Source organism: Lepisma saccharinum, unplaced genomic scaffold, assembly GCF_977018435.1.
Source record: "Lepisma saccharinum unplaced genomic scaffold, izLepSacc3.1 HAP1_SCAFFOLD_232, whole genome shotgun sequence".
Classification (NCBI taxonomy): Eukaryota; Metazoa; Arthropoda; class Insecta; order Zygentoma; family Lepismatidae; genus Lepisma; species Lepisma saccharinum.
Genome location: NW_028143009.1, coordinates 487,556 through 506,686, shown reverse-complemented (window position 1 = coordinate 506,686; position 19,131 = coordinate 487,556). Strand labels below are relative to the sequence as shown.

At 37.1% G+C, this 19,131-nt stretch overlaps 1 protein-coding gene across 1 annotated transcript in view; it reads right to left on the bottom strand.

Moving 5' to 3' along the window:
* The window catches only part of LOC145982540 (uncharacterized), a 54,835-nt gene extending 36,017 nt beyond the window's left edge, over positions 1-18,818 (bottom strand). Inside the window, exon 1 of the mRNA XM_083115996.1 lies at positions 18,794-18,818. The gene's annotated coding sequence lies outside the window, so the exon portion shown is untranslated. The remainder of the gene's footprint in view (positions 1-18,793) is intronic.
* Between the last annotated feature and the right edge of the window lie 313 nt (positions 18,819-19,131).

Sequence of the window (19,131 nt, the reverse complement as noted above, 5' to 3'; positions counted from 1 at the left end):
CCATTGAGGTATGCGGTCTGCTTTAGGAACCAAAAAAACGAAATTATCGTAGAAAAATATAGGAAGGAAATCTACAACTGAATAACGATCTGGTGTTATAATAGCAGGCCAGGAAGAAAAATCTGCATACGACTCCACCACATCTCCTAAAGCACCACCCCAAGTCCCGTTAGGATATTTTACACTGCCATCATCCTTATTCCTTTGCACTACGACAGGAGTAAAATTCATGCAGTATATTAATGTAGTTATTATATTAAAACGATGTCCTGACAGGTCTAAACTTCCATCCTCCTTCCATAGACGTGATGAATTTGTTATGCGAAGAGGATATCCGTTAACATTTCGTGTTCTTTCTTTTAGCGAAGGTGAAGTTTCTGTAGTGGTTGAAGAAGTCAGGCTTAAAGTCAGTAGTTCTTCACTCAATGCATTCTGTTTGGAAAATGGACTGTACATGTACCGTCTCATAGAGATGGAACATTCTTTGGAGGATGTTATAGTGCAATTGTAACTAGACCCAAAAACCTCCACATCTAGAACCTTTTCCTTCCAAAGCTCTTGAAACATTTGTGACAGCTGTGACATTCCTGTAATATATCTAATTAAGATTATAAACTTTCCTCTCGAGTTCCAGTATTGCAATCTTTGAGCCTCTGAAATAATTTTGGGAACTGTCAAGTGATCATTTGTAAAAATGAAAAAGCATGAACTTTTCCCAACGTTAATGGAATTTGAGAAGTTGGTAGCGTATTCTGAATCACGTTGCATATCTCGTATTCTGAAAGGCAAAAGACCATTTTTTTGCATCACTTTCTCATTTTCAAATATGCAGTCTACATTTCGAGAATATGTTATGACTGAAATGTGATTGAGATTGTTCATATGTCTGACGCACCGTTTCACACTACGCATAATGTTTATGTATTCTGCAGAACATTTGACTCCTGGTATCAGTGTGTGAGACAGCATAGAGTATGTGGAGGATATGACAAGGATTGTCACACAGAAAAACGTCAACTGAAGCTTCATAGTTGTTTCAGTTATGAATTAATGTCAAAGATGTCCGTCCACAATTGTTGAAATTCTGATTCAAAATCTAAAACAAATAAATATATTTTATGAATTACAATTTTAAAAATTGTCACTTTCTGCATAGAGTACCGGATTTCTTCCCTTAGAGAAAGTGACGTCAGCGAACACGTCACGTTTCTCCTTGAGTTTATGGGAGAGATCAAGTCATTTTATTTTTAGAGGTTCTAAATAATTTATTTGAAGACAGACTTGACATCAGAACTCTTGCTATTGAAGTCTATGATAACAAATGCATCGAGGCACAGAATAATATTCTTTTTAATTCTGTTTTGAAGAGAATGCGACAGAGAAAGTGTAAACACTAGGTTGTGACATGAGGAATGCAAAATAGGAGGACTTCACACCATGATGTTTAATTAGAGTACAAACATTTTCTGGCACATTATCTTTATTTCTTAATACCTGTTTAATTTGCAAAACGCTACTCAATTGTCTAACACGTGACGCGCATACCCCCTTCCTTCCCCACACAAATAGAAAAGGCTAACCGGCGCAAATGGGAATCAGACTAAAATACGTATTTCACACTGTACAACTGCACGTATCAGACATTCACGTGTTATATTTACTTATCGCCCCAAATCTTAAATTAACCAGTACTCTGCATTATTGCAATGGCACATCATTTCGGAACAAGCATGTGGCATTTTTTATTTACCAATGAGGTTCGTGCCAGCCTACACTCTTAACGGTCACTTTCGATTAAAACCCAAGTATTTTCAGCAATTTCCTCTCTTTCCATCATTCACTATGTGCACTATTAACGGAGTTGCCTATGGGACAGGACTTTTGAATCACCCAGTATTTCTATTATCTTGGAATGTAAGCATCAACTTCATGCATCTTAATTCAAACAATAATATATTTCACCTCTCTCATACTTTTACTCTTGAATTATAGGAATCTGTTTATCAAAGTATGTTATCATGCACTACCTACCATTTCCCAACCCTACCCTACGCTAACCTAAATCTAGGCCTCGCATATGGCGCAGTTGTAGCGTAGTTGCGTTGTAATCAAGGGGTCCCGGATTCGATACCCTGTGGAGGCACATAGTGGTTCGGATCCCACTTTAAACTGTAGGTCCAGTCCCGATTATCCTTACTGTGCATAAAGTGTTCTTAAAATATCAAACCAAACTAAGCCAGGATTCGAACCCGGGAACCGTGGCGTCACAGCGCGATGTGCTAACCACTCCGCCACGGGGGCCGGCTCAAGTAGTAGATGTTGATTGCTTTACCATCCGACCATGTCTAAGGTCGATTGATACTAGGGCCTATTTTCACTAAAATTAAGCTATATTTTCATATCATCTGTTGTATTTATCTAATCTGTATGTGTAACAAATTGCCCATCATGCTACGAATTCCTAGGACTATGATGATGACCTCTTCCAAGGGGTCACATGACCCCCTGTTGATTGGATAAGTTAGTCCAGGAATTGGGGTCACGTCAATACCCTTTTGATTGGCTGAGCTGGCCCAGGAATTGGGGTCACGTCATGCCCCTGGTAGGAATTTTGAGAATTGAGCTTGTTCAGGAATGTCTCGCCCTGGGCACGTGACCCCTGTTGATTGTCTAAGTGCATACATATATATTGTTGCTCGGGCGTTGCCATCAGTCGTCAAAAACAGTCGGCACCGAGAATCGTCCTAAGCAAATCTTCGTGAGAAGAATCGTAACACACGTACAGTTACAAGTGCGTTGTAAATGCATATTCTACAGTGAATTGTAAATTATTCGTGTATTTTTATTGTAATATTTAAATATATGTATATAATATAGAGGTAAGCCAGTTAACCAATGTAGTGTGTGGCTTTCTGGAAACTGATACTTAATAGGCTCTAAGACAGAATATTGCCAAGATTGGTTTGTATGTTTTTTCTCTATATAAATAAATACCAGTACCCAAAATATTTTGTTATTCTTGTCACACTTAAGCATAGACTTATGTCTCCAGCAAAACCGATATATAATAATAAAAACCCAGAATAGTTTACTATTCGTGTTACACTTAAGCATAGATTAGTTTCTATTTAGATTTTAAAAGTGTTTGTGCTAAATATATTATCTCCAAGCGAGATTGAAATATCAATACCCTATACAGTAGTGTAGTTACCCGAAAAATTTGTATATAAATACCAAATAAAGAACAATGGTAAACACTTCCCATAAAACTGAATGCCCGAATTGTGGTAAATTCATATCCAAAACACATTTATCAAGACATCGGACAATATGCAGCGGTCAACCGAAAAATCCTATATTACCAACCCAACCCTGTCCCTATTGTGGAAATTCTATTAGCATACCCAATCTGAACAGACATAAGAAGAGTTGCGAATATCAACCATCAACCAGCCAGACTAATCCTAGAAAAAGAAAAGCAGATATAGCTCCAACTCACGGCCCTGTATCGAAACAAACTACTGTAGCTCTTCGACCACACCTAGTGCTACGGCTTTTGGTGGTCGACTCAATGATCACTCCTTCAAATCGAAGCCACGCTGTGATATCAACAATTTCTTGAAGAACATAAAATCTTTCATAATAGAACTCCTGAAAAATAAACTTAAAAATAAATCTATTGAGTTCTATCCTCTGAATATGAGAAAACCGATGAAACACGTGATACACAACGCCATCTTTCCAAGACTCAGACTCTATATTTGAGTGATATTGATAATTTGGAACAAATCTATGCCCAGCTTATGGATGCACTGCTCACATTACACGAGTAATTCGAGGCGAAAGGATCTGATTGGAAATTGTGCGGGAATCCACACAAACAGGAACTGAAAATAAGCCAATTCTTACCTCTCACTGCTTCTACCCATATCCCTCTTCCATTAGATATTCAAAATAAAAAGCAGTGCTCAATATAAAAAATAATCAAGGTAACAAGTGTCTTCTGTAGCGTGTCTTGGCGAAACTTCACCCAGTTCATTGGAAAAACAATCCAGAGTGAGTTCATCATTATAAGCAGTATGAGGCAGTGTTTGAGCGTCCTATGTCAGGTATATATATAACAATATTTGAAAATCGGGTACGAGAATCCCTGACAATCAATGTGTATGCTAATACAGAGAATAATTTTGTATATCCTCTAAGAATAAGCGCCAACGATGATGATAATGCAACTGTCATCAATTTATATATTTCATATAAGAAGAAATTCCTTTACTGTCCTATTCGCAATCTCTCTCGTCTGGTTAGAAACCAAGTAACTAAATATCCCGGGTAAATCAAAATTTGTCGTAGGTCTTTGACAACATTTGAAAATCGTGTTGAACAGAACTTGTATGTCAATTTCAATAATCAAGAAATACCTAACCACAAACTTGAAGTGTACAAACAATGCTGTGATGAAAACAAGCCTGTGCGTATGATTATGCCTAAACCAGGAGAGGTCGAGAAATTCAAACAACATAAGGCCCTGTCGGAGCATCCAGCTATAATAAAAATAGTAGATTTCGAGTCATTTTTCAAACCACTCAACAATTCTAATCCTGAAATCTCTTCGACTACACGCTATCAGATCCATGAGGTCTGTAGTTATGGATGCATTGTTGCATTTTGTAATTCATCAAAACCCAGTGAGCCTTATGTTTACCGAGGACCTCATGCCGTCAAACATTTTTTCCAGAAAATAAAGAAAGAGGTGACGAAAACTGGTAGTGTATTATAGGTATCGAAACCAAGAGTCCCATTATCTGCTGCCGAAGAGGGATCACATGATGTTACTAAGAACTGGCAACAGTGCAAATCATATTTTACAGATAAAGATAAGAAAATTTATAACCATGACAATTTCACGGGGAAAAATTTGGGGCCCTTATGCAATATTTGCAATCTCAAAATACAGAGAAACAAATTTGTATAAATCAAGGTTTTAAGTATTTGCTCATTGAAATAAACAATTTTAGTAAATATGCTTTGTCTGTTCCTCTGAAATCTAAAACAGGGGCTTATGTCACGGAGGCCTTTGAGTCTATTTTCGAGCAAGTCAGAATACCCCGTCACTTACAGACAGAGGATATGAATTTTACAATTCCATATTCACCAAATTAATGGACCAGTATAATATTCGGCATTATTCCACATACAGTGATTTGAAAGCCAGAATAATTGGGCGATTCAACAGCACACTAAAAATCATATGTGGAAGCAGTTCAGTTTACTGGGTAACTATAAGTGGGTTAACAATTTTATCTGGTCTTGTTCATAATTACAATAACTCCATACATACAATAACTGCTGAGGTGACCAAATCTCACGAGATGCAACTGATTTCCACTGTTTACTGTCCCAAATATCAACCCACAAACAAGAAACCAAGTTCAAAATAGGAGATCAAGTGAGTCAGTAAATTCAAACACTTTTTTGAGAAGGGCGTCACCAAAATTTGGAGCACAGAGTTGTTCCCTGTGGTTCGGTTCGAGTATTACCAGGAAATAGGCAAACGTATATAATAAAAGACAATCACAATAAAATATTGAGAGGGCGCTTTTATGAACAGGAGCTCAGCAAAACTAAATTCCCAGACACATATCTCATCGATAAAGTCTTACGTAAAAAAACAGTAATAAGCTATTGGTGAAATGGCTGGGATTGCAGGGAAAAAGTTGGATCGATGCAGATCAGGTGATTCTATGACAGTGACATGGAATGTGGTGAAGCACTTGCCCGATTTACTAGAAACTAGTAAAACAAAATGGTGAGTTGCTACCTGACAATATTCGGTGCCTTATTGTAGACCCATCTGGTTGTGGAAAAACTACACTGCTTGTAGATAATTTTCTGCTTGCTCCCAATTAGTTAGACCTGAAGAATTGATACCTGTATGTGTTCTCAAAAATCTTAGAGCAACCAAAATACCAGCCACTTATGAAACTGTATGAGGGACTAGGCATAGCTACCCTTGGAACAGAAATGAAGCCACTCGACCACTGTCTCGAAAACTCAGTTCTAGCCTTCGACGATGTGATTTTGGAAAATCAAAATGAAATTCGTAATTGTTTTACTCAGGGCCGTCACAGTGAAATAGACTGTTTTTATCTGGCTCACACTTATTCCAAGATTCCCAAACAGTTACTTCGCAATAATACAAATCTAGTTTGTCTGTTTCGTCAGGACCACACCAATCTTAAACATGAATATGATGACTATGTAGGAGGAGATTTAAACTAAATCAATCTTGGAAATTCTAATCTACCTCCTGCAACAGAGATGATTTTGGATTTACTACAATCGACATGAAAACAAATCAATGCAAAATACAGAAACAAAATCAACAATTTTATAAATGTCGTGTCGTTAAGAGATACGTTGTGACGTTATAAATAACCTCTAATGAAAATGACAAAACATAAAATCGAAGACAATCTGAAATTGCCCGACTATCTGACCAAAGGATTTAAGGGCTGGAAATCGGAGAATCCAGGATACTATGAAGGGCACAAGCGTCAGGACAAACCAATTATTGATGCCATCAGTGGTCTTGGTAGAGAAATTAAGGGTGTCACAGAATAAAATAAAGATCTCATGAATGAGCTGGTACCTTCTGCTGCTAGAAATTATGCAGATTTTCCTCCTACACCACTATCCAATATTCACACTCCTCTAGTACTCCAACAACCACCTAAGGCCATAGGAGAACCCACTTCGGAGAAAATCGAGTTGAGTCAATTGGCGAGAGATCATCTGAGTACTGGGAAATTCGACAAAGATGTGGTGTTTGATTGTATCCAACCATGGAGCCTAAGAAGGGAAAATCGAAAGTCAAATTTAAGGGGGGCGATGTGAAAATCAATTTGAGTAGAAAAAATAGCTGATCCAGATATCCCGGCACTGTGGGACTGTGGGAACTCATCACCAAGAAACAACCCAGAGATTATACATAGGAAGATTACCAGAGTTTCTCAGAAATGTTGATACTGTCTTATGCTCTGTTGGAAAACAATGATGTCAATCAGCACCGAGTTAAATCTAGCAGTGGGGACAAATACAAGAATCCGATCAAACCTCTATAGAACCAAATCAAAACAGGTAGTGGTATCAAACGCTACAAAACTCTACCCAAAGAGTTCGTATGGGTAGATGATGTTAGAAAACTCATAGATAGAATGTTGGTCATAGCAGGAGAAGAAAATGCTGACAGCAGCAATTTCTATAATGAAAAAAAAGCATTGTGGATATGGTCAGTGCCATACTAGCCAATTTTATTGTAAATGACATTAAAGGCATAGGTTACTTAATTAAAATTATCAATACTCTACCAACAAATTCTTGAAGGGTCGGGGATTGGATAATGACATCATCAGCAAACTTCCTTTCGAGATGCACTTATCTGGTTACCAATACTGTGGTCCAGGGACCAAACTATGACAGCGACTGGAGAGAGGAGACAGAGGAGTCAATCCTTTGGATACAGCTTGTAAAGACCATGATAAGTCACAAACAAACTGGAATCATAGCACATTTCAAACTGAATTCCGAGTTCATGGTACCGCTCGTCTACACACCTTCGTCTCTAGCTTTCTTAAACCCGAAAGTTCATGGCTGCAGCAACACAGGCCTTCCATTTGTCCCTATCCTGAGCAAGATACTCTTTTCCATCCCTACCGATTTCCTTTAGGTCTATCTCAATGTTATCCCTCCATCTTCGTCTTGGCTTTAATACAGGTATCTTACCATCAGGTTATCCAACAAGAATCCTGTAAACTCCTCTTTTCTCTCCCATTCTTGCCACATGACCTGCCCACTGAAGTCTTCTTGATTTAATTATTCTAATAATATCTGGACATGAATACAAATTATGTAGTTCTAAATTATGTAACCTTCTCCACTCACTTGTCTCCTCATCCCTTTTGGGTCCAAATATTTTCCTAAGGGTCTTATTTTCAAATACTCTCAATTTATGTTGCTCTTTCAATGTAAGGGACCAAGTTGTGCATCCATATAATAATACAGGCAAAATTACTGTTTTGTATATTTTAACTTTTAGTTTCTTAGATATTAAACGAGAAGACAAAAGTTTATGAAGAGAGAAGTAACATGCATTTCCTGAATTAAGCCTACTTTTTATTTCCTCTTTAATATAATTTTCATTTGTTAGTATTACTCCTAAGTATTGAATTTGGAAACTGTTTGAAACGAGTTGGTATCAATAATTAGATTTTGATTATTACCTAACGCTTGGTTTCGGCCTGTAAGCATGTATTTAGTTTTCTATATGCTAACTTCCAAACCTATCTCTTTAGCTGCTTTGAAAAATATTTTAGCATTTCTTCCGTCACCGTCTCTATAGCATCCCGTATTCGTGTCTGAAGAGTTTGCGTATCAGGAACTGGTGAACTAAACACTGTGTCCTTAATGTAACCCCATAAAAAAAAGTTAAGAAGGGTTTTGTCCGGCGAACGTGGAGGCCATGATATGGGACCGTGTCTACTAATCAGACAAAACAAAGAAATAGAAAAAAATTGATGTATTCCACTACTTATTGCCATAGGTTTTATTTGCCTGTCTACCGTGCACGTTGAGATGTAAATATTCATAATCAGGGAAAGACTTTATGCTCACCCTGTATGATATGTCGGATTTCGTAATTGTGCTGTTCCAGACCGGGAGAGAAAAAAATCAAGAAAAAGATTCGAGCAAATTTCATAATTGCAAAATTAAAAATGTCTATTTAAAAAAGGGCGCAATGAAATTTTCCTTCGCGAAAAATATAATCTGGACATTGCGCAGAAGGACTATCTCAAATTATATGAAACATACACCGCTTACAAGAGAGTGACTGAGGGAAACATAGATGTACACTACAGTCTCAACGAATTCAAGGCACACAGACCTATGTTTGTCATTAACACAACCAAAACAAAACAAGTGGATAGGACTAATATCAAGATTGTGTGCTATTTCCATGAGCCCTTGCCTGACAACACTTTATGTACTGTTATTCTTATCGCAGAGAAAACTTTTGTTTATGATGTGAAAAACGAGCGAGTCACAGAACATTTTAGTTGCCGAGAATCTATTAATTTACTAAGAGACAACACTGCTGTCTGAGAACATTTTTAATACAGACACCCGGGAATCAATCTATAGGCTCGTAATTTACTAGGCAACACTGACATAATACTTACTTAAGAAGAAACTTACTTAAGGGAATTATTTTGACAAATCCTGTATGTGCTTATACAAAAGAGTCATTAATGCTTCGTCCTTTGCAACTACCTGTCTGCATAGGGTACAATTCTACTGCAATGCCTCATGCCAACGGTCAATACAGCTGAATTTGTTAGTTGCTACGAGACAAACAAATATGCCTATGGAAATAGCATAACATGTTACAAGCGCTTGATAATAAATATAAAATACATTTGTCATTTGTTTCTATAATTTCCTTTATATTTCCCCACTCGACATGTCAGAACAGAGAGAAAAATGATATATAATTAAGGCTTTTCTGTGAGCAAATTATCGCTGTGACAGATCTCCCCATCTAATATTTATACCATAGCATATACGCCAGTGCCACTGTTCTAGTTTATTCGCCGGCCTTCGTGCATCACGCTAGGCACGTGCAGTTATTGTGGAGAATAATTATTCTTTTGATTTACTTTATTTTACTTCGCATTGTTTCTTGGCTAATCCCAACGATGAGGATTAGTGATTAAATAATAAAAATTGGCGAATAGACATTCACACACAACCATTCCCGAGCGAGATTCGTACCCAAGGCCCTAGACGTCGCAGCCCAATATGCTAACAACCCAGCTACAGGGTTCGGCAGATGCACAGCCAAGCAATATATATATATATATATATATATATATATATATATATATATATATATATATATATATATACACAGCCAATAAACAGGGGTCACGTGACTAGGGCGAGGCATTCCCGAACAAGCTCAATTCTCAAAATTTCTGCCAGGGGCATGACGTGACCCCAATTCCTGGACCAGCTCAGCCAATCAACAGGGACGTGACGTGACCACAATTCCTGGGCCAGCTCAGCCAATCAACAGGGGCGTGACGTGATACCAATTGCTGGACCAGCTCAGCCAATCAATAGGGGGTCATGTGACCCCTGGGCAGGGGTCAGCATCATACTACTAGGAATTTAAAGCTCGTAGCATGATGGGCAATTTGTTACACTTACAGATTAGCTAAATCCACAGATGATATGAAAATATACCTTAAGTTCAGTCAAAATAGGCCCTAGTATTAATCGACCTTGGACAAGATCGGACGGTGAAACGATCAAACTCTACTACGTCTTGAATTCTTCTATTACCCTAACATAGACATACTATATCTTGTGTGAAGGAGCCCTTCTAGACCTTTCTAACGCCGTCCGTGTGACTTCCATAGGTGTCCTGATTGCCGAAATATTGCAAATTAAAGTTAACAAAATGTTGATAAAAACTGACAAAATCGCATAGTTTGCACCACTGCAATTGTGGAAATACAAAATATATGGATCTACAACTTTGTACATTTTCGTACCCCAGATGGTCCTTTCAGTATGACAAACTTCAAATGAGTCAAAAAATGTGAGGTTGAGGACCTTGTGAATTTGACATTTTTTAAAATAGAAAATCCGCAAAACACAATATTCTACTTTAAACTGAACTCAAGAATGATATAGATTTCCAGTGCAACATAACACATCCAATTCACTGACGTAGCTCCTGCTATGATCATTTTGGTTCTTCATCTTCGCCTTGTGACCGATTACTTTGGGTCACGTAAAATAAGGCACACGTAGGACGAAAGGGTGATTACGAGGAACAGGAATAGTGGGTAGGAAGAGTGTTGGATTACAGTGAGCGTATTTTGCATAGTGTCGCAATAGAAGCTGTAGCTAGGCGGGTAAGAGCTTGAATGCTATTGGTTAACATTGCATGGTGTGATTATGCCAAGACCAATCAATCACAGCCTTAGAGTTGCAATGGGGTGAGTGATGCAAAAAGAACGAGAACAGTGCAGTTGGTAACAGAAAAGGCGCAACATCAACTTTCTCGGTGCGAAAAGATTTCCTCGGTTAGCAGTAGTACCTTCGGACGTCGCGTTGCGAGTTCCCCCCATTGATCAAACTTTATCCGGGCGTCGCGAAAATACTTTTATAATCCCACATCACATTCTCTGGCATGAGAAGAAAAGTTCATGACACTGTTTATAGTGTAAAATGTAGTGAATATTGTAATTTAAGATTTATTTTCAAATACAAGGTAAAAATTAGATATTAGTAGTTTATTTCCTTTTGTGTTAATATTTTTACAGTACACAAATTAGCTAACTTAAGACTTGTGAGTGACTGGTCAGTCTGGTGCCATAAACCCAGAGCTCGCAAGCTGAATCAGGTTACTACAATCAAAGCAAGAGTAAAATTAGAAAGCATGTAAACCACCTTAAAATTAAAAACGGTTGAAGCCTAGGTAATTAATTTTTTAAATCAATATTTCGCTCTAACATGACCTTTTCAAATTTTCAAACTTTGCAAAAAAAAAACATGAAAACAAAAATTATACCACACTGCTCGTCCATGTCACCTGAATGCTGAGATACATTCTTGTACACTCACTTGATTCTGTAGTATAGGAATTATCCTTCAAGCTATCCCGTTTCACATAAGGACTTCCCTTTGTTGAGGATTAAACCAATTGTTTGGTTCTGTTGTCACAACCTAGTCGTAAAACGCCAATAAATTACATTTATGTTTATCATACTAACATAACTAATCATTATATATTTCTATGTTAATATAATGCTTTTCGATTCTCCTAATATTACGAGGACACTAATTATAGTTTCATGATATCGGATACATTCCAAATGCTTCAAACACTTTACAATGTTTGGCGTGCATTATGAACAGGAGGATGTGTTTGTTTAGAAATATACGTAAAACGGGAATGTGTTATCATTATAATGAGGTTTCAATTTAAGTCATTAACATTCTGTTTGTTGTAGTTGGTAGTTTAACAACAAAGAATTACGTTTTGAATATTTTAGCTTTTCCATTTCGAGTAAATTGTCCATCACTATATTTATTTCCTGTTTTACGCAATGAGAGCTTCAAGAATTGAAACAAAACGTCAAACAGACTCAAGAGCGGATTAAGGGGGGAGGTCCCCCCTAAGAAACCCTTGAGGGGGCGTCGTGGGCGACTTCCACCGAGAACCAGTTTCATATTTTCGTATATTGAATGAAATGTAACACATAGTGCCAATTAAGAAACATACAAGAGAGGAATAAACATGACAGAGGCATCTTTGGCGAGGCAGGGTGGGTGGGCCGACAAACCCTCAAGTGCCTCACTTCATTTCTTGAATAGTATGTGCATTTGAAATGAAAAAAATTAAATATTGTGGCATGTTATGGGGGAGGAGGAAGCTTAAAGACGAATGCAACGAGTGACCAAAATAGGAGCGACGGATGATAAGGGGGCGACGAGAGATAAGAAACGACAAAACATAACGGCGACAAATAATGAAAGGCAAAAAAATAAATATGCTGACCAAGGCAGTAATTTATTTTATTAAAAACATAAACTAAACGTAACGTTTCGACCTTCTAGAAAGGTCTTCTTCAGACTCTGTATCAAGTACAATAGACTATTAAGTAACATAGGCTTGGAGGCCGCAAGCAGGCATTTAACAAAATCATTTCCTTGTGCGCCGGTGTTCCTTGATTTATCAGAGAACGTACTTCAAACGTTAGTTCTCGAAAGTTCAATACCTTCAGACACTATCAAAAGGAAGATATCACAAACAGTGGCGTGCCTAGGATTTTCGAAAGGGGGTGAATCTGAATCCTTAAGGTTGAAAAATAATTTTTATAGTTTGATTTGACATGGATTGACCCTTCAATGATAACTGTATCGTGTAGCGACAGATTAATTAAGCAAAAATGTTACATTTAGTTTAACTATAATGATATGTTCAAACAAATCCATCTCAATTACAACTGCTTAATTCTTATCACTCTCTTGCCTAAAGTTCAGATTACTTGTTTCAACGTATAAGGGCCCGAAGCATAGAGCCCATCTCAAAATTTGCTTGTTGTTCTCATTATACAGAGTCGCGTTGATCAAATTGGTAGGGCGTCTGCCATGTGAGACATTCTGGTTATATTCCCTGTGTAAGTGATCTCAGGTGAGAAATTTTCCAAAACTGTTCTGAAATGAACCTGCTCTTGGGCTCACCTAGCCCCTGGGTACCTGCTAAAAAGTGAAGTAGATCTTAGCGTGGTGCTGTTAACATCACCTCCATTAAGTGTCCATTAATCAATTTCATCATATCACCATCCATCACTCATCCCCATCTTCGTAAATCAGGAAATGTTGCACACAAAGCGAAGTAAAGCAAATAAATCAATATATGTGTGTGTGTGTTTGTGTGCGTGTATACATATATATATATATATATATATATATATATATATATATATATATATATATCAGGGGCGCCGACTTGTCAAAATTATTGGGGGGCTCTGATCACTCCCTCACTTTTTTAAAAATAAAAATTACGTCTTCGCATAGCAGTTTTTAAGCAGCTATTATATTCCTCATGCAAATGAAATGTAACATGAAAGACATGTGTCTGCTCATTTGTTTTTCAGATAACAATTAACATTTTTACTTAAAAGTAGGCTATGTATTTACATTAAGAGGCCAACATAACAGTTTTATGCCGGCCTCGGTAGCCGAGCGTGTTAGGTGGTCGGCTCAACTAGCTTTGATCCGGAGGTTTCGGGTTCGAGTCCCGGCGAGGGCACGGGTGTGTTTTAATGTCTGCAACAGACTTGTAAAGGAAGGACATGTGACGGGTGCAAAGAACCTTAGTGTTGACGTACCCATAAAAATAACGAATATTTACAATATTTAACAGTTTTATTTAATTATTTACATAAATGCTAACACAAATCGCAGGCAAATATAGTTTTACTTTTTTGTTCTTGCTATAATATTTTACTTTTTAAATTTAATTTTGCAATAATAAATAAACACATAGCACGCCGTGATTTAACAATAATGCCTTTGATCATAGCCGTTCCCGCTTTCGCAATACAGACTTTTCATAAGCTTTCTTTGCGTATTTTACTGCAAGCCAGTGTTCAATAAACTCAAAGACTTTAGAATTATTTTCCCCTTATTCTTTGGACTAGATGAAGAGATTTCGAGGATAACTAAATATCCTACATATCAATATTGCCTGAAAGTCGTGTTTACGACCTCAAATTGTTCAGAATTCACTAAACAACATCACCTCGTTATTTTGAAACTCTTTTTAGTAAAAATGTTAACAATACTCATAATTATATACTTAGTATATAGTAATAAGTCATGTGTTTTGCTGTCTCCGTTCATAGCCCCCCCTCCCCAAAGTTGATGGTTTAGCGGTCTCAGCCCCCCAAATTTGATGGTCTAGAACATTTCAAATGTGTATTTAAAGTTAAGTTCATGTGGCACAATTCAGAGTAAACTTGACAAGAGAAGCAAAATAATACATTAGATCCTCTTAAGCAAAATTATTTGGGGGCTCTGCCACCACATCATTAACATTGGGGGGGGGGGGTCGAGCCCCCCCAAGCCTCATGGGGTCGGCGTCTATGATATATATATATATATGAAAAAAGCTGTGAAATAATAGTTAAAGATATATACATATATATATATATATATATATATATATATATGTATATATGTATGAATGTGTACATGTCGTTCCTTTATTTCTCTATTCGTCTAACTTTCCATATTGTCATACTTTACCAGTGACAAGGACTGAAGGATTGAATCGATTGTTTGATTCTGTTGTCAAGCTCTTGGTATGTGAAATGCCAGTAAACAAAATTACATATTCATGATAGTAATCTATACAATCATTATACGAGTTGCACGGAGGCGCTTGGTTCGTCTTAATATTATATAATAAAAACAGGGATATGTTATCATAATGATATCCCAATTAAAGACATTATATATTCTGTACTTCTGTACTATTTGGTGGTATTCAGACATTTAGGTGCCAGGCCAATTTGGTGCAAGCAATATATTTTGTAAGGTGCAAGAGTCGTTAAATTGAAATGGTAAAGCCTTAACGGTCACTTTCGTTTACAACCAAAGTATTTCCAAAGTAATAGTGTGTGCCTGACGTATATTTTTTGGAAGAAAATAAACAATTTTGGAGTATACTGCTACCAATGATTTCTTTACACTTCTTCACTTCTATTTTTACCCTAACATAGACATGCTATATCTCAAGTGAAAGAGCCCTTCTAGACCTTTCTAACGGGGTCCGTATGACTTCTATAGGCGTCCTGATTGCCGAAATATTGCAAATTAAAGTTAACAAGATTTTGATTAAAACTGACAAACTCGCAGTTTGCACAACTGCAATTTTGGAAATGCAAAATATACGGATCTACAACTTTGCATATTTCCCTACCCCAGGTGGGCCTTCCAGTATGAAAAATTCCAATTAATGAGTCAAAAAATGCGAGGTTGAGGACCTTGTTGATTTGACTCATTTTAAACATACAAAATCCGCAAAACGCAACATTTTACTTTAAACTGAAGAAAAAACTTCACCCATATCGAACTGAAGAATGTTGTAGTTTCCCACGTGAAATATAACACATACAATTCACTGACGTAGCTCCTGCTATGATCATTTTGGTTCTTCATCTTCGCCTATGTTATTTATTCTTTTAATCAATATTTCGCTCTAACATGACCTTTTCAACTTCTATATTTCAAACATTGCAAAAATAAACATGAACACTAAACTTGTATCACACTGCTCGTCTATATCACCTGAATGCTGAGATACAATCTTGTACACTCACATGATTCTGAAGCAAAGGAATTTTTCTCCTTCAAACTATCCCGTTTCACATAAGGACTTCCCTTTGTTGAGGATTAAACAGATTGTTTGGTTCTGTTGTCACAACCTAGTTGCAAAACGTCAATAAATTAAATATATGTTCATCATACTAACATAACTAATCATTATATATTTCTATGCTAATATAAGGTTTCCGATTCTCCTAATATTACGAGGACACTAATTATAGTTTCATGATATCGGATACATTTCAAATTCTTTAAACGCTTTAAAATGTTTGGCGTATGTTATGAACAGGGGATTTGTTTGTTCAGAAATATACGTAAAACGGGAACGTGTTATCATTATAATGAGGTTCCAATTAAAGTCATTACACAATCCATCACTATATTTATTTTCTGTTTTACGCAATGAGACTTTAAGAATTGAACCATAACGCCAAACACACTCGAGAGCGGATTAAAGGGGTTACGTCCCCCCTCCGAATCTTTCGAGGGGGCGTTGTGGTCGACGTTCACCGAGAACCAGTTTCATTTTTTCTTATATTGATAAATAAATTATACCGTTGGAATTAAATGTAACACACATAGTGCTAATTAAGAAAAATACAAGAGCGGAATAAAGCGGGCAGAGTGGAGAACGCCATTTTTGAAGAGGCAGGAAGGGTGGGGCGACAAACCCTTACTTTATTTCATAAACTGAAATGAAATAAATCAATTATTGTTGTATTTTACGAAGAACTACAGTTATGGGGGAGCAGGAAGCTTAAAGACGAGTGCAAAGAGTGACTAAAATAGGGGCGACGGATGATAAGAGGGCGAGGAAGAATAAGAAGCGACGAGAGTGCCAGGGTGTGAACAAAGATAAGAAAAACGAAGGATAGAAGTGACGTAGGGTTAGAGGGCGATAAGAGATAGGACGCGACGAGAAACAGGTGGTGAACAAAGATAGGAATAACGAATGATGGAGACGACGAGAGACAAGGGGCGAACAAAGATAAGGATGACGAAGGAAAAGAGCGCGACGAAAGATAAACACGAAATGAACTTCAGGTGAAGGACTAGTTTAATATTACTATGGTAGATCAAAAGATTCGTGAGGCAACCATCTCTATCCTGAGCATCTAGAAAATATCCCCGCCACTTCTGCCTCCTAACTCATTTTGTACATGCTTAGTCACTGTGGAACAAGGAGAAGGAGCAGCTGGCAAATACCCAGAGCGCAACAAGGGTGACGATGAATAAAATTAGGCTAACAACAAGTATAAAATCTTAGTAGGTTGCTGCAAGGGAGGATGATTGGCTGGAGGGGTCAAACATTCTTCTCCTACGCGCTTCATTAGAGCTTTCTTTTATTTATTGATACATTTGCAAATTTGGAATGAAATACATGAAACATTGTGGCATACTATGACATAAGCGAATAGGTTTATAAGTTAGCAACCATGGAAGGTAACAAAAATTTATGTGATTTTTGAGACATCAGTTATAGTCTTTATTTTATTGAGGTTAAACAACTTAGAATGGTTGGTGTCCTCAGCAAACGTTGTAACATTTTATATTTTGCTATATAAACGAAGATGCAAGCGGTGTTTCAATCTCTGGGACCGTGGACTCCAATCCAGATTTTTCTTTTTTAGTGAATATTCCTCTCTATTTTTGAGTCACAGTTAAATGAAGATGAAATTGGAGAAAACGATAAAATATCCCTTACCGCTTATTAAGTAAAATAGGCTTGTACTAAACCTATGTCAACAGGAGGCCGCAAACGGGCATTTAACAAAATCGATTCCTTGTCCGCCCGTGGTCCTTGATATATCAATAAACGTACTTCAAACGTTAGTTCTAATCTCAAAAGTCCAACACCTTCAGACACTATCAAAAGGAAGATATTACAATCAGTGGCGTGCCTAGGAGTTTTGAAAGGGGGTGTACGTTCTATTATAGAAATACTGGGACAAAGGTGGGCTTATGACTCACACCAACTCCCTTTGGCATGTCACTGATCAAAAAAACTGGAGACCATTCGCTATGTCCCTACTATCATCCTGCAACACCACTATTACTATTGTTTTCCTGAATTTCTTTAATGCTTCATTCAATTTCCTGTGATTATCCGTGATTGTGGCGTCAGCAGAACCTGAATTACGAAACTTCACCCAATAAAATATTATCTGCAGAATAGTGTTCTTCAGCAAAGATAAAAAAACATATTCGTCTTGAATAGTGAGCTCAGGCATACGGAATGACTAAACATTGAATCCACTTTGAAACACTCTGCAGATATCAATGCATGCAACGAAGATTTTAGTTTATGCAAATAGTTATTTAACGCTGTATTTAACATCGTTACTTATTTCTTGATTCTTGATTATTCAATCTTAATTGCACATTCATTACTTGCTTTGTTCTAAAATTCAAACTACTAGCAATAGCATCAGTCACATGATGTGGATTTTTAGACATAAAAACATAATAACCAAGAAATTCATAATTGCAGCAGTCCTCATAGCGGAAGAGAAAAATGACAGGTGTTGGCGCAAAAACATGATACCTGCTCCTACAACGTTTTAGTAACGACAGTGATTTTATGACATACTAGGTAGTGCAGTACTTTGGAAAGAAATTGTGCTGGGCGCCGAAACTTCGGGGAGAAGAATCGGACGTCGTATTGGGTATTAAATCCTCCACTGAACAGACTGCTGACAACTTGTGTACCACAAAAATGCAAACCAGTCCTTTAAGCAAACCACGACGCAAGATAAAAATTAATGAAAATCGTCGTGGACAGTTTGCTAAGAAATACTTGTGCATATCACTGTACACTCACATGATTCAGAAATAACAGATCTTTTCTCCTTCAACCTATGTCGTTCTACATAAGCCCTTCCTTTGTTGAACATTATTAAACCAATTGTTTGGATCTGTTGTCACAACCTTGGTGTGTAAAACGTCAATAAATTCAATTATATATTCATGATAGTATGTTAGATAATTTCAGGCGATTCGATCCTCCTAACATTATATCATGTAGTTGCATAATATCGCGTACGTTTGTAATGAATTGTACATTTTATCTGGTGGACGTATGTTGTGCACACGAGAGTAGGTTTCGTGAGAAATAATCGTAAAACGGGAATGTGTTATTACCATAATGATAACTCAATA